At 55.7% G+C, this 16,334-nt stretch overlaps 1 long non-coding RNA gene across 1 annotated transcript; it reads left to right on the forward strand.

The window, feature by feature from the left end:
• Positions 1–3,222: 3,222 nt before the first annotated feature.
• LOC135981309 (uncharacterized) lies at positions 3,223–8,927 on the forward strand. The gene is made up of 3 exons (XR_010598269.1): positions 3,223–3,304; positions 3,727–3,832; positions 4,041–8,927. It is a non-coding gene; the product is annotated as an uncharacterized LOC135981309 (long non-coding RNA).
• The last annotated feature ends 7,407 nt before the right edge of the window (positions 8,928–16,334 follow it).

A 16,334-nucleotide genomic window follows, 5' to 3' on the forward strand; every position in this document is an offset into this window, starting at 1 on the left:
CAGTGACATCACAAAGGCCTTTTGCAGGACCTCAGCCTATTGGTCAAAGGTGCTGGGGAGGTGGTGACCTCACAGAGAGATGCTGACATCAGCCAGGCAGGACAGGGGCGCAGGGCCAGGGAAACCTCAGAGTCCTCTGTAGCTTTGCTTCAGCAAGTATCCTTCTCGAGGTCTCTCTCTTTGAGGACTGAGAGAGTATTTAGGTTCACGTATATGAGCGCCAGGAGGAACCTCTTTTGAGTTTTCTCTTTTGTTTTTCCTGATTTTACTAGAAAACAGACATCCCTGTTTAGAAGGTAAGAGCCTCCGAGAGGTTTGGAACCTGTTCAGTCTTATGCATCTGGCGCCAGCTGAATTCTAGGCATGGAAAACACTAGCTTAAGGTGGTCGAATTTTATTCCCCACCTGGGATTTTGTCCCTTAGAATCACTGGGGACATTAGGGTTTGTCCTTTTTGTTTTACCTTTTCCTCCATCCCTCCCTCCCTCCTTTCTCTTCATCTCTTACATCTTCTGTCCTTTCCTCTGTTCCCCTCCCACCACCAGGAGGACTCTGTGCGTGTGTCGTGGGGGGTGCTCTGCAATGGGAACGGGACAATTCTCCAACTTTGGGCAGTCGAGAGCCTCAGTGGGATAAGGGGCGTTAAAGCCCTTTGTGAAGGAGAAAGGGGAGTTTCACGATGTTGAGCACCAAGGAATTCTAAACTTTGCTAAAACATCTAGTCTGCAGAAACCAGAAATGGTCGGGGCCACATTGTAACCATTGTCTTTTTTAAAGCCCATTGAGGGATGTGAGTCCCACCTTTTTAGGTATCTGGGGTGCTGGGAGGAGAGAAGAGGTGCCTGTCTCCATTTTATGGCCTCAACAAACTAAGTGCTGTGCCCCAGTTCTCGTCAGAGATCCCTGAAAAAGAACGTCTTCCCATCCATTAACATACCTGGAAAGATACTGGAACTCCTTATTAAACAATCAGTTTGTCAGCACCTACAGGACAATTTGGTTCTTAGGACTAGTGAGCATGGACTTGTCAAGAACAAATCATTCCAAACCAATCCTAGCTCCTTCTTTGGCAGGGTTACGGGCCTAGTGGAGGTGGGTAAACAGTAGATGTGATCCATCTTGGTGTTAATAAGGACATTCTCACAAACAAACTAGGGAGATGTGGTCTAGATGCAATTAGTATAATATGTGTGCACAGATGCTTGCAAGCCCGTACTCCAACAGCCCAGAACCAAACAGCAGGAAGCAGATCATGCAATGAACTCCTGCCAGTGTGTGTAGATTGCATTACATGCACCCCTATGGTGGGAGGAGGAGCTGCTCGGGCTGGGGCAGGGATGGGGAGGGACCAAACAGGCTGGTTAGTCAGAGGCTGCCTTGACCCCAGACTCACGCCCGCACTCCGCTCGGTTCCAGGATGGCCAGGCTCCTGAGGATGTTCAGGAAGAAGGCTCTGCAGGTGGCCCCAGAGCCTGAGGGAAGCAGCTGCCATCTTCCCCAGGAGCACAGCGGCTCCTCTGTCCCCACTGGCGGGGAAGGAGCTCCCGGCCAGGCCAGGAGGTGGGAGTGCCCAGCCTTCTGGCGGAGAAAACCCGCTCCCAGCGCAGGCGCCGAGGTGGGAGAGGCCAGGTCGAAATGGAGCTGGGCCAGGCTGCGGCTGGGCAGGCAGGACCCAGCGCAGGAGGGGAGCCGGGCAGGGTGACTCTGGGGCATGTTGTGTGAGCAGCAGCGGCCCCAGGAGCCCAGCCCTGATTCCCAGCAGGAGGCATCGCCCTGCCCGGTCACTGAGGACCTTCCAGCCTCCCCAGGGCAGGAGGTGGAGAATCCCTGTCCCACCACCAGCAGCTCGGCCCGCTCCCCATGGGACAGCAGCAGTGCCTGGGACTCGGGCAGCAGCGAGGCCGATGGGCGCCGCTGCTTTGTTCTAGGTGAGGAGTCAGGCTGGGCTCAGAGAGAGGTGAGGGCGGGGCTGTGAACACCCTGGGCCCAGGCCCTCGATCAGTGCTATGGGGGCGGGTCCCCAGCCCAGGGGTCTGGCTTGAGCCACATGAACCCCACTAACACTAGATGCTGCCACTTTGGTCCTTGGTGCTCCAGTTGGGGGGAGGCACCTCCCAGGGAGTCCAGGACAGCATGGGGGGGTCTCTTTGCTATGGGCTCCTGAAGGAATTGGGGGCTGAAGGCATCACTGAGAGGGGGGAGTGTGGGGCCCGATCTGCCCTGGGTCCCGGAGGTGGGAAGGGGACACATTGCCCCATCGTGCCCCTGTCCTTCCCCCAAGTGGCAGCAGGCGTCACCCTGTCCCCTTCTCTCCCTGGTGCAGGGACCGCCAGGGACTCAGGGGACGAGGAGGAGGAATGGGTGGACGTGGCCACAGAGGAGGCTGCTCTCAATAACAGCCGAGAGCAGCTCCAAGGCGGAGAAAAGGTACAAACGTACCCCAGCTGTGCTGGAACCGAGACTGTCCTGCCCCTTCCCAGCACCTGACCCCCTGCAGAGGGTCTTGTCCCTGATGATCCACCAGCCCTAATGGGGACCTTTCTCCTCCATGATCTGGGACCCCAGAGGTGGGGGTGTCTGTCACACACCAGCCGGGTCTCCTCCCCCCACAGGCACTGTCCCACTTCCTGACCCTGCTTGTGGTGGAGTGGTGGGTGATTTGGACAATGGGCGGGTCCCCACTATCCCCCATTCAGGCCTGAGTCCTGCAGCTGCTGTGTGGGGGCAGGGAGGTTCCTGGCTAACTGGCTCTCTCTCCCCTAACCCCACTCCTGGTGGGTGCAGGAGGAGGCCCAGCAGCTCGTGTTCCTGCATGCCATCCACCCCGCGTGCCTCGCTGCCCAGCAGAGAGGGCAGGACACAGTGGAGCCGCACTGCTGTAAGGCGGCTGTGGCGGAGAGGATTGTGGTGAGTGAGACACGGTGCCCAGCAGCTGGAGGAAAGACAGAGACATGGGAGGGGCAGGGGTCTCCCCAGGCCAATGGATGGGGGATTGTTGGTGCTGGAGGGGCAGCAGAGGGCAGGGATTGCTGGGGCTGAAGACTGGGGAGAAGAGACGGGAGAAACTCGGAGAGTGGTCACTATTGGGCAGGAATCGGAGGAGCGGGGGGCAGATGGGGGGATCCTGCTGGCTGTGTGGGGCCCTGGCTGTGTAATCTCCTCACTGAGAAGTGTCAGTGTGGCCCAAATCTCACACGCTCCTTTGTCTCCGTTGGGTCTCACAGGAGCTCATTGAGGAACTGCCTGATAACTCTCCACCCGGCGCCGTCCTCGCTAACTCCCTGATTGCTGTGGGCAACCTCAGGTACCAAGACCCTCCGGCCCGGTTCCCCTAACCCCAGTGCTGCTCAGGCCCAGGGCTGGGAGTCACTGCCCCTCCCACTCCCAGGTCACTGCCCAAGGGTGGCTCCTCTGGCAGAGGTGGGGGGAAGGTTCACTCTCTCCTGGCTGGGCTGTTCTTTTCACTCCAGTAACATTGCAACGGCTTTGGGGAGAGGCTCACACCCAGGATCAGATACAGGAGGGGCAGCAGGGTCCAGGGAACAGGTGCTATTCCTGCCCTGCCACTGTCTGTCTGAGAAACCTTGGCCTTGTCATTCCCTGGCTCGGTGCCTCAGTTTCCATTCTCGCCAGCCTGTGCCTATTTCCCTGCAGTTTCACCTGCATGTTGGTGCCAGTCCCATCCCCGCACTGCACAGTCTAATGCCGGCTCCTCTCTCTTGCCAGCACCATGACACCTGCCCTGGAGCCAGAGCTGGAGACCCACCTCCTCCGAGCTGCCCTGCACGCCGTCTTCACCCTGGGCATGGAGAAGGACACCACCCAAGTGCAGGTAGATCAGCTAAAGTCATGGATTGAAGAGCCAGCTGTCATCCTGCCATGAATCCTTGCTAATTGCCTGCAGTGGGATGTGAATGAGAGAGGCCAGGATATGTGTTTGGGGGTCTCACCAGTGCTTCCCAGAGACCCCACTTCCCATCCTGTGGCAGGTGTAGCCCCAGTTTCCCTAACTCTGACCCATGGCTCTCCCTTGCTTTCAGGATCTGCCTAGGGTCTTGCCAGACCTCCTGGACGCCATGCTAGGGAACCTGCTGGCAGAGTCCCCAGACACCGACAGGCTCCAGTACATCTTGGAGGTGAGCCCGATGAGAGGGGTGGGGGCAATTTTACCTTCACTCTTAGATCCATTTTCCAGTCTGTCCTCCTAGCTGAGCCCCCAGTGGGCATCCTTGGTCAGGGCAGTCAGTGCAATGCAGTGTCAGGCCCTTCCTCCTTAAAGGACAGAGGAAGGAGCTGGGACTTCAAGCCAGAGCTCTGCCTGGTTGTGTTGAGCACTAACCACAGGGCCCCTGGCTGGCTTGGGGAGTGAGAGTCTGAACCCTTCCTGGGAGATCCAGAAGAGGGTCCTCAGAGAAGAGTCACAGGCTCCTTCCTAGAGAAACAGGAGGGCCCCAGAGAATCAGCCCGTCTCTCCGACGGGCCCTGAGATTTCTGAGGGGATTGTTCAGGAATCAGGAGTGCAGGGAGGATGGGACCAGCCCCGACACTGAACATTGTTCCAGTCTAGAGAGACAATGACAAGTTGTGACCTGCAGGATTCAAGAATCGTCCTGCGGGCAACAATCCCCTTCCAAAGCTCTGCAATCGATGAATCAGATATTCCACCCTGCGCACAATGTCTCAGCCCCCTGGGGATGGGTGTGTGTCTGTGTCTCATTTCCACAATACGTGCACCTGCCCATTGATCCTGATCTGCCTCCTTTCCCCACAGCACATTAACTACTGGATCGTGTCCAGGGTGCCGCGAGAGAGAGCCAGGGCCGTTAAGAGCAGCACGGCCCTGCTCAGATTCACCATCACCCTCCCTGAGTTTGACATAAGTGACCTCTGACCCCAGCTTCCTGACTCCAGGCATAGGTGATCTGGCTCCGACGGGCTGTAGGAGCTGCTGCAGGGGCTGTGGGTTAGGAGTGTTCCTCTTGGGGAGGCAGAGTCAGAGCAGAGAGTGAGCCTGGCTTGAGTCAAGTTCTTCTTGTCCTAGTTAAGTGGTGACTCTGGGCTTTTAAGGGGACTGTGCTCCAGGTTCATGCCTCCCTGTCATTCTGGAGCGGCTGGGGAAGCAAGTCCTCATGGAGGGCCCTGCCCACAGCCCTGTGCTCTAGACTTCCTTGGGGGCAGAGGAAATTAAGGGTCTGGCTGTAGCATCTCCTGCAGAGGGACTAAGGGGAAGGAGAGTCCTGGCCCGGGGGGGACTGGGAGCTGACAGGAAAATGCTGATGGAGTCCCCTCTCCCTCTCCCGTCCATTAGAACTCAGCGGAATTCCCCAGGATGGGTCACCACATGGCACAGCTGGCTCTGTCGGTCAGTGACCCAGCCAAGGACATCAGCCGGCAGGCCAGGGAGGGGGTTTACCGGCTCTACCAGCTGCTGCTGCACCAGGAGAGAACAGGAGGATTCAGTCAGCAGTAGGGTTACCATGTCTAATAAATAAAAAAAAGGACCCTCCACAGGCCCTGGCCCCGCCCATTTCCCCTCCCCTAGCCCCGCCCCAACTCCACCCCTTCCCCCGCCCTAACTCCGCCCCCTCCTCCCTCCCACTCCCAGTCATGGGGAAAGGGCTGCCCCAGCGCTACAGGCTTCACGGTTTGCCGGGCAGCCCCCAGACCCTGCTTCCCCCGAGCCGCCGGAGCAGAGCAGCTGGAACCGGGAAGGGAAGTGCCTGGCCCGTGGCTCGGGGTCCGGAGGAAGCAGGGGCTGCCCGAAGCCGGTAGCACTGGCTCGGGCAGCTCGGCTCTTAAAGTCTGAGAGGGGAGGAGCGGAGCAGCTCAGCTGGAGCCCGGGAATGGAAGTGCCTGGCCGGCGGCTCAGGGTCCGGAGGCGGGGGGGGGGGCTGCCCGAAGCCAGTAGCGCTGGCTCGGGCAGCTCAGCTCTTAAAGTCTGAGAGGGGAGGAGCGGAGCAGAGCAGCCGCGGGAGGGGAAGTGCCCGGCCAGCATTTTCCCGGACATGTTTGGCTTTTCGGCAATTCCCCCCGGACGGGGGTTTGATTGCCGAAAAGCAGGACATGTCTGGGAAAAAACGGACGTATGGTAACCCTAGTCAGCAGGGGCTGCTGATCCGTCCCATTCACCAGGGCTGCCATCCTGCGGCTTCAGCATTAGTGGCTGGGGTGACTTGGGGAAAGGTCTCAACCTCCCCACATCCCACTTCACTGCTGCCAGAATCCCTCCTGCCCCCCCCCGCTACAGTCCCCTCCCTACCCAACCTGGGTGGGGGTGGAGGAGAGGGGTCTGAGAACTTGAGCTGTGGATTGTAGGTGGAACAGCTGTCAGGGGCACTGAGGGGGACGTGGCAGGAGCTCCCCGTACAAGGAGGGGGGTTGCCACTGGAGGTCACTAGGAAGGACAACAAGATTCCATCCTGCGGGTCAGGAGGGGGAATCCATCCCTCAGAGGTGGGCAGGAGCTGGGTGGAAATGCTGCTGGTTCCAGGGGGCGTTAATCCCCCCTGATTCCTCGGAGGCATCTGAGTCTCAGACAGGTTCTCGTTCCCTTGCAGCAGGAGGACGTCACGGCCAATGTGATGCGCCAGCTCCGTGTCATGCGGCACTTGCGCCAGGTGCCCGAGGCACTGCAGGGCCTGTCCCTCTGAGGCCACCAGCAACTCCCGCTCTCTGCTGCAGGAACTGCTCTGGCTCTCTGTAAATGGGGAGCTAGTGGAAGGGGAAATGGAGCCCCCTGGCACTCACAGAAACCCTCTCCCCTCTCTGTGGAGCAGGGTCCTTTCCTCTGCCCCCAAATTCCTTCATCTGGGACAGGAGCTCTTTCCCTCACACCCATTCCCCTCCCCCCCTTTCCTTGATCTACCCCCATCGCATTCCCCCTGTGCCCAGGCAGAGGTCTGCCTGCCCCATATGGTGCAGAAAGGCCTGTGATATGCAGGGGGTCAGATTAGATGCTCTAACTGTCTCTTCTGCCCATAAAGTCTACTCATTTCTGAGAAACTGACTGTAGCATTGGGAGCAGCCTCTGCTGTTTTACTGTCTAGCCGGCTTGCTTCCTAGAATGAACACTCATTGAGCGGGGTGATCCACAGAGAGTAGCTCAAACCTCCAAAGTGTCTGCCCTGTGGCAGGACATTAGCACTGCAGGGGAGGGGTGGGTGTGACAGTGACATCACAAAGGCCTTTTGCAGGACCTCAGCCTATTGGTCAAAGGTGCTGGGGAGGTGGTGACCTCACAGAGAGATGCTGACATCAGCCAGGCAGGACAGGGGCTCAGGGCCAGGGAAACCTCTGAGTCCCCTGTAGCTTTGCTTCAGCAAGTCTCCTTCTCGAGGTCTCTCTTTGAGGACTGAGAGAGTATTAGGGGTCACATACGTGAGCGCCAGGAGGAACCTCTTTTGAGTTTTCTCCTTTCTTTTTCCTGATTTTACTAGAAAACAGACGTCCCTGTTTAGAAGGTAAGCGCCTCCGAGAGGTTTGGAACCTGTTCAGTCTGATCCATCTGTTCCACAAGTCCTTCAGTCCAATCCACTTCCCTAACTAATTTCCTTAATTTTTTAAAGTTAGCCCTTTTGAAAAAAAAAAAAAACCCTAGTCACAGATCTATTTTTGTTTAGCCTTCCATTTAGTTTAAACTGAATTAGCTCATGATCGCTCAAACCAAGGCTGTCCCCTACAACCATTTCTTCTAAGAGATCCTCACTACTCACCAAAACCAAATCTAAAATGGCATCCCCTCTTGGTGGTTCAGCAACTACTTGGTGAAGGAATCCATCAGCTATCACATCTAGGAAAATCTGAGCCCTATTATATTACTAGCACTTGTCCTCCAGTCTATATCTGTTAAAGTCTCCCATGATCACACAATTCCCATTAGTATTTACTTCATTAAAAACATTGAAAAGGTCTCTATCCCTATCCAAATCAGACTCCTGTTCTAACAGACAGCAACCCCCCCGTACCCCCGAAAGGCAGAGATAGAGCCCAGGAATCGAGATGGTGGGGAAATTTCATTGAAACCGTTTCTGACCGAAAATCCTATTCAAACTAAACCAGTTTGTTTCTTGAAATCATAACAAGTGGCAATGAAAATTCTTTGTCACAATGTGTTAAATTGTCTCGTCGCACTCAAAGAGGAGACACTTAGATCTCAAAAATTAGATAAGATGCTTCAGTCTGAGCTAAGTAGTTGCTGCTCTTAACAATTGCAAAATAATACAATACAAATAAAATAAACTATTTCAGCCATTCTATTATGTCCTAATCTGATCTGAGTAAACATGATAGGACACCTCATCTTATGCACTGCTCCTAGTGACACTCTCCAATAGACCCAGCAGTCCTTATTTCCAGGCCCCTTCACTAACCACTGCTGCACACTCCCTCCCACAGCTGGCAATTACAACCAGGCCCTCATGTCCGGTCCCCCTGCTTTGAGAGGGAGTGTACTCCACTGGAGTGATTGGAGCAGGGAACTGGGAGTCAGGACTCCTGGGTTCCATTGCTGATTTCCTATTGACCTGTGGGACTTGGGGTAAGTTGCTGCCCCCTCTAGGCTCTGTCCCCAGCAGTCAAATGGGGATTTCATACTTTCCCACTATTGGAAAGTGCTGGGAGAATCTCCCAGCAAAAGCTGCTCTGACAGTGCTAAGCAGCATCTGTTTGCTTGTGAGAATGTCCTATGGGAATGTGTCAAAAGCCTTATTAACACCAAGATAGATCACATCTACTGTTTACCCACCTCCACTAGGCCCCTAACCCTGCCAAAGAAGGAGCTAGGATTGGTCTGGAATGATTTGTTCTTGACAAGTCCATGCTCACTAGTCCTAAGAACCAAATTGTCCTGCAGGTGCTGACAAACCGATTGTTTAATAAGCAGAGGCTGCTCCCAATGCTACACTCGGTTTCTCAGAAATGGGTAGACTTTATGGGCAGCAGAGACCGTTAGAGCATCTAATCTGACCCCCTGCATATCACAGGCCTCCTGTCTACCACAATAGCTACTTTTGGGGCAAACACATTCCGGAAAGGCATCTAGTCTTTATTAAATGACATCAAGAGATGGAGAATCCACCATTTTCCATGGTAGCTTCTTCCTGTGGTCAATCATCCTCGCTGTTGAATATTTGTGCCTTATTTGTCATAGGAATTTCTCTCTTCACCTTCCAGCCATTGGGTCTTGTTCTGCCTTTCTCTGCTCGATTAAAGAGCCCTTTAATACCCAATATTTTCTCTCCATTAAGGCATTTCAACACTTCAGTGAAGTCACCTTTCAATCTTCTTTTGATAAGCTAAACAGGTTGAGCTCTTTCAATAGCTCACTAGAAGGCATTTTTCTCCAGCCCTCAGAACATTTGGTGGCTCTTTGCTGCCCCAGCTCCAATTTCTAGGACCATCTTTTTCAAAGGAGGACACCAACACTGGAGGCAGTATTCCAATAGCAGTCTCACTGCTGCTGTGTCACCTCCCTATCCTACTCACGGCTCTGCTCCTTCGTGTAATGATGGCTTTAGCCCTGTTCACCACAGCATCACACTGGGAGCTCATGTTGAGTGGCTTCTCCACTATGGCCCCTAAATCCTTTTCAGAGTCACTGCTTTCCTGGATACACATCCCCATTCTGGAGGTGTGGCCGGCGTGCCTTGTGGCTACGTATAGGACCTTGCATTGGGCTCTGCTCAAACTTGTTTTCTTTGAATGGGTCCAGCTGGCCGAATGAGCCAGATCGCTGTATATCACTGCCCTCTCGCCATCAGGAATTACCACTCTGCCTCTATTTTGTCACCCCCCCAATCTTATCTGCAGTGATTGTATGTTTTCTCCCAATTCATTGATAACAATTATTTTAAAAAATTAGTCCTTGAGAGCTTCTTCAGACCCTTAGTACCTAGGACCTGCTCCCCACAGCACAGTGAGAAAGGCTGTCCAGCCCTGCTGGTACATACCGGATAAGCACAGAACAAACACACTTTAGGAGCTGTGTTGTCCATAGGCTCTGAACAACATGTGGGGGTCAGCAGCTTACAAATGCACGACAGACCTGTAGTGTAGACAGGTCCCAACTGTGTCTCGGTTTCCCACCCTGCTCTAAGTTTAGTCACAGCCGCCATGTCTTTTCCGCCATGTCCCTTAACCCCACGTCACTGCAGAAGAGAGATTTTCTGGTAGCCAGCTGGCTCTCCTGCATGTGGATGTCGTTCCAAAAGACGTGTTCTGGCTCAGTCCCATGCTATGGTTGGCTGAAGGAACCACTTGGTCACATTCTAGGCCCTGAGTTATACAGGAGGGGCGACTAGATGCACATAATGGTCCTTTCTGACCTGAACCTCTATCAATCGCTACATTTTCTGCTGCTAGGAAGAGAACTCTGAACCTATTTTCTCTCATTCACTTTCAGTCGGAATAATTTCAATCCAGGCCAAAGGATTTCCTCTTCCATTGTGTCTTCAGCACCTTTGCGAGCAACCAGTTACTGTTACCCACAGGTTTCCAGTTTCAACCTGTCCCAGGGTGAGATGGCCAGGAAAGGGGTTGGAGCTCAACTGCACCTGGCCCAGGTGATGCAGCTCCCTAGGGGGATGGGAATAAGTGTGGGGGTCACGTGACAAGACACAGCCTGTGACTAGGACCCAGGCCTGCTGAGAGATAGAAGGGCAGCCTGTGCTCAGCCAGGAGAGAGACCCCAAGGGAAGCAGGCATGGGAGGGGCTTGGAGAGTCCTTTAAAGGTCAGGGACAAGCTGGGAAGGGGCCAGGCTGAGCACTAAGGACAAGGCCCTAGGAGGGAAAGACAGGGCAGTTTAGGAGATGGGGCACATAGTCCAGTCGGTTTCGGCTCCCAGGACCAGACACCCAGAGGTGAAGGTGATTGTCGGGGCTTCTGTCCTTCTTCCCCAGTGTAGATTTGATAGTGGAGAAGACTGATGCCGTAAGGGGGAAGTGAGTTACCCCAAGGTCACCCAGTGAGTTTATATCACAAATGCATAGTCGGAAGGATCCAATAGAAACATGGATTTTCCAGTCTCTTCTTTCTAGGAGTCCCCAGGGCTAAGGTAAAAGCTCCCCATTCTGCTCACCTCCAAGATGTGCTGGAGTTTGTCTGTGCTGGGGGGTGCTGTCAGCAGGATCGAGAGCTCGTCATCCATGTTCTCTGGGCAGGCCTTGCTCAGAGCCTGCCAGCGGAGGGAGACCAGGGGTCAGGATTATGGAACCTGTTGTGACACCTGCCAGGATGACAACAGGCCCTGTAGTCCTTGCCCAAAGCAGCTCTCTGCAGAGGGCCTGGTGCACAGCAGTGTAGGGAACAGCCAAGCTGCTAGGGATGGGAGCTGGGCTTCCTGGCACAGTCCAGCACCCAAAGCCCAGCATCTGCAAGGAAGGGATTCCCTACAGAGGGGCAACATCATCTCCCACACACAGGGAGTCTCCCCCTGACACTTGATTCATCCTATGGCCTGTTCCCATCTCTGCCCACCACACTCCCAACTCAGCAGCTCCAGCTACCGAAGGGAGCACGAACCAGAGGCCTTCCTGCTCCTGGGACAGAGGAGTAGGTTGATGATCTACCTGGATGTGAGCGTTGGCCTTCCCCATGCCCAGGGTTTAGACTCCATTCAGGGCAGCGCACAGGAACTGCGATTCCTATTCTGGATCTAGTGGCAGCTTCAGTTTGCTGGCAGGAGACTGTACATGAGACCTTGCAGTTGCGGGGGTGATACAGGCACTAACATGTGCATGGGAGTTTGAGCAACAGGGCAGAGGCCTGTGTGGGGCAAGGAGGGCAGGGATTTGGGAAGCAAGAGCAGAGGATCAAACCCTTTCTTAATGTGGGTCGGGATGATCCCCATTTCAAAGATAGAGAAAGTGAGGCACCAGGTGGGAGAGTGACCTGGCCAGGATCACGTTACCGCTCAGTGGCAGGACTGCAAACAACCCGTTCCCCGATCTCCTCACTGGACGCTGCTGCCCCTCCTGTATGACCCCTCCAGCCATCCTCGCCCACAGGCCATCCCCACCACTCTCCAATACCAGGCTGTTTCCACAATGGAAGCAGGCTTGTAACAGAGTTCACTCACCGATAGGTGCCCCTTCCTTCAAGGCCTGGGGTCACAGATTTCTTGGGCTAGCACGCCCGCCAGCAGGTTTTTGGCTGGGAACTCAGCCCTTCGGCCAGGCAACCATCTTTTAGTCCACTCCTTCCTGGGTCGCGCTCATCCCAAACGAAAAGTCAAAAAATGTCTTTAACTGAAACAAGATCCTCTGTCCCTTGGGGGCTTTTCCTCAGCCTGACTTTGGCTCGGCCTGCCCTTGCTGGCCTTGGTAGCCCTTTCTATGGCCCTGTACATCCCCTTCCTTAGAGACCGTGGGAGAACCAGTCCTTCCCTGGATTCTAGGTTCTGCCCCAAGGCCCTGTACCAAACAGCTAGGCCTGCTCCTGTACCTTTGTTGCGGTTTCCCCTGGTTTCTCCTCAGCTGGAGCTCACTCTGTAATCCATTTGGCCTAGCTCCAGGCTTTATAGCCCACAGGCCAAGCCCCCCGTTATATACCCTCCTCCTTAGAACCTGGCCCACGCGGGGGCAAGTTCTATTCTTCTCCAAGCTTCATCCCTCGTCATCTCATCGCTGTCACCGGCTGCGCGCTTGTACAGCCTGTGCGCAGTGTCTGCAGCTCCACTGCCAGCTCGCTCGGGGCAAACCTTCTCTTCTGCAGTATCCCGATGCTCTTCCTGCAGCCACTCAGTCTCATGAACAGCTGCTTGCAGAGCCTGTTCTGAAGCCTTTAGCGTCTTCTGTTGCCTTTTTGCTACTGCCGCTGCATATGCCAAAACCTTTTCGGTCAGGGTCTGAGAACCCACCATGGACTCCTTCACCCTTGTGTTTGTCCCTCCTCCAGTCTGCTTCATCTCTGGGCCAATCATTTCGTCCTTCATCTCCCTGCAGCACCCGACAGGGTGTGTTGGTGGAGGGTCTGCAAGGTCCATGGCCACCCCAGCCACCTCCACCTTGCCTGCCTCATGGAGGTTTGTGTCAGAGGACACCTTCTCCTTTCTTTCTAACTTCTTAGGGCCCTGGCCCCTCGTTCAGCCACTCAGCAATTTCCTAAGCAGGCCGTGTCTTTTGATATGGCCTGCTTCTCTGCCCCCAAAACAAAGAACTCTTGCTCCCATCTTGGCATTAGGCCACGCTTGTATACTTTCTCATGCCCTTCTCCCTGGGCTAACCTTCTCAGCACAGCCCAGGCATGCTCTCCTTCTCTGCTCTTTTTGTCCATGGGCATAGCAGACCCTGGGTTGATTTCCCTTTGCAGGATCTCTCACAGGTATTGCTGCTGCTGCGTCTGTAGCTCCACCTGCACTTCCTTCTGCATCTGTTGGTCTTCTAGGAGCTGCTGGAGAAACCCCTAGATCTGCTTTGGCTGCTTAGCCAGTCCCTGGAACTGAAGTGGGAAATCCAGCGACCAGCTTGGTCCCTTGATACACCTGCTTGGGGGAGGGATAGCTCAGTGGTTTGAGCATTGGCCTGCTAAACCCGGGGTTGTAAGCTCAATCCTTGAGGGGGCCATTTAGGGATCAGGGCAAAAAACTGTCTGGGGATTGGTCCTGCTTTCAGCAGGGGGTTGGACTAGATGACCTCCGGAGGTCCCTTCCAACCCTGATATTCTATGATTCCTTCAGCAACCAAGACTTCCCTCACGGATCACAGGGGGAACTCAATCCTGCCAACTATGCCAATCATAAATGAATCTCCTCATCGTTAGGTGCCCCCCGGCGGCCAGGCATGGCATCACAGCCCTCTCGCTGGGCTAGCGTCCCCCATCCATGGTCGCTCCAGCACCACGGCAGTTTCTCTGCCTGGTAACTCCGGCCAGGTCACCACCTTTAGTCCACCCTTCTGGGGCCCAGCTTGCCTCACACTAAAAGTCCAAAGAGGTCTTTCCACAGACAGAAGTCCTTCTGCCATCGCTGGGGCACTTGCTCAGCCTGTAGCCCCCTTGCTGGGCTTGGGAACCCTCTCCAGGTGCGTGTACGCCGCCTCCTCTGGGGCCAGTAGGGGAACCCAGTCCCACCCTGACATTGATAGCAGCTCAGGGCCCTGGACCCAACAGCTAGGTCTGCACCTTTCTCTTTGCTGCACTTTTCCAACCTCTCTTCTCAAGTTCCCCTCCAGGCTTTCCTTGCTGCTCTGAACTTCCTACCTCGTTCTCAATCCTGTTGCTACCCCGGTTGGGCTGTATCACCACTGAAGTCTGGCTCTTTAAGGGGGCGGATATAGTGCCTCTCAGTTCGGGCTCATTCTGTAATCAGCTTTCTGTGAGTGCCAGGGGGCTCCATTTCTCCTTCCACTAGCTCCCCATTTACAGAGAGTCAGAGCAGTACCTACAGCAGGGAGCAGCAGTTGCTGGTGGCCTCAGAGGCACAGGCCCGAGGCACAGGCCCTGCAGCACCTCGGGCACCTGGCGCAAGTGCCGCATGATACGGAGCTGGCGCATCACATTGGCCGTGACGTCCTCCTGCTGCAAGGGAACGAGAACCTGTCTGAGACTCAGACGCCTCCGAGGAATCAGGGGGGATTAACGGCCCCTGGAACCAGCAGCATTTCCACCCAGTCCCTGCCCACCTCTGAGGGATGGATTCCCCCTCCTGACCCCCAGGATGGAGTCTTGTTGTCCTTCCTAGTGACCTCCAGTGGCAACCCCCCTCCTTGTACGGGGAGCTCCTGCCACGTCCCCCTCAGTGCCCCTGACAGCTGTTCCACCTCCAATCCACAGCTCAAGTTCTCAGACCCCTCTTCTCCAGCCCCACCCAGGTTGGGTAGGGAGGGGACTGTAGCGGGGGGGGGCAGGAGGGATTCTGGCAGCAGTGAAGTGGGATGTGGGGAGGTTGAGACTTTTCCCCAAGTCACCCCAGCCACTAATGCTGAAGCCGCAGGATGGCAGTCCTGGTGAATGGGACGGATCGGCAGCCCCTGCTGACTGAATCCTCCTGTTCTCTCCAGCAGGGCCGGCTTTAGGAAGGGCGGGGCCCAATTCGAACATTTTTGGCGGGGCCCCGGCAGGGATGACTAACAAAAAAAAAATGGAAAAAAAAGCCTTTCATTTCTTCCATGTATTATTTACTTTCCATAACTATATAAATAATAAAATTATATATTATGTACATTGCATCATATATGCTGTTGATCGGTTATTAATGAGCTCCGTTTCACGTGTGTGGGTCCCCGCCACTCCCTGAGGGTGTGCTAGGGTGACCAGATGTCCTGATTTTATAGGGACAGTCCCGATTTTTGGGTCTTTTTCTTATAGGATCCTATTTATCTCCCACCCCCTGTCCCGATTTTTCACACTTGCTGTCTGGTCACCCTAGTGGTGTGCACATGTGTGGGTCCCAGCTGCTCCCTGCCCCCCTCATTGAAGCAGGTGTGCAGGGTTACTGCCCTGGGAACTGCAGGGCACCAGTGGACATGGGGCTGGCTGGAGGCAGGGCAGGGGCTCACTGGAGGTAGGGTCTGGCTGCAGGCAAGGCAAGGGGTGCAGGGCTGGCTGGAGACAGGGGTGTGTGGGGCTGGCTGGCTTTGGGCAGGGCCGCAGGGGGGTGCAGCAGGGGTTGCCTGGAGACAGGGCAGGGGGTGTGGCAGAAGCTGGCTGTGGGCAGGGGGTGCAGGGCTGGCTGCAGGCAGGGCAGGGGGGCGGGGCTGGTGCGGGCAGAACAGGGGGGGCGGGGCTGGAGGTAGGGCAGGGGTGCAGCAGGGGCTGGCTGCGGACAGGGGGTGCAGGGCTGGCTGGAGACGGGGCTGGCTGCGGGCAGGGGGTGCGGGGCTGGTGCGGGGACGGGGTGCAGCAGAGGCAGCTGGAGCCCCAGCCCTTTAAATAGCCCCCGAGTCCCCCGCTATTCCAGGGCTCTGGGGGCTATTTAAAGGGCCCAGGGCTCCCCTGCTTCTACCGCCCCGGCCCTTTAAATAGCCACGGGAGCCCTGGGGAAGCAGCGGGGCTCCAGCGGCTATTTAAAGGGCCGGGGTGGTAGAGGCAGCGGGAGTCCCGGACTTTTTAAATAGCCCCCAGAGCCCCGCAGCCCTACCCCAGGGCTCCAGCAGTGGGGGTCTGGTAGCAATTTAAAGGGCCTGGGGCTCCGGCCCCTGCTGGGAGCCCTAGGTCCTTTAAATTGCCCCCTGGGGAAGCCGGGCCACCCTGGTACAGCGCACCGGCTCTTGCCAGTACACCATACCGGGGCTTGGGCCCGGGGCCCGATTCAGGGGAATTGGTTGAATTGGCCTAAAGCCGGCCCTGGTGGGGGTATGGCCACAGAGACGCAGGGAGGGGAACCCTGAGGTGTGGGGG

The sequence above is a fragment of the Chrysemys picta genome, chromosome 2 (assembly GCF_011386835.1).
Source record: "Chrysemys picta bellii isolate R12L10 chromosome 2, ASM1138683v2, whole genome shotgun sequence".
Classification (NCBI taxonomy): Eukaryota; Metazoa; Chordata; order Testudines; family Emydidae; genus Chrysemys; species Chrysemys picta.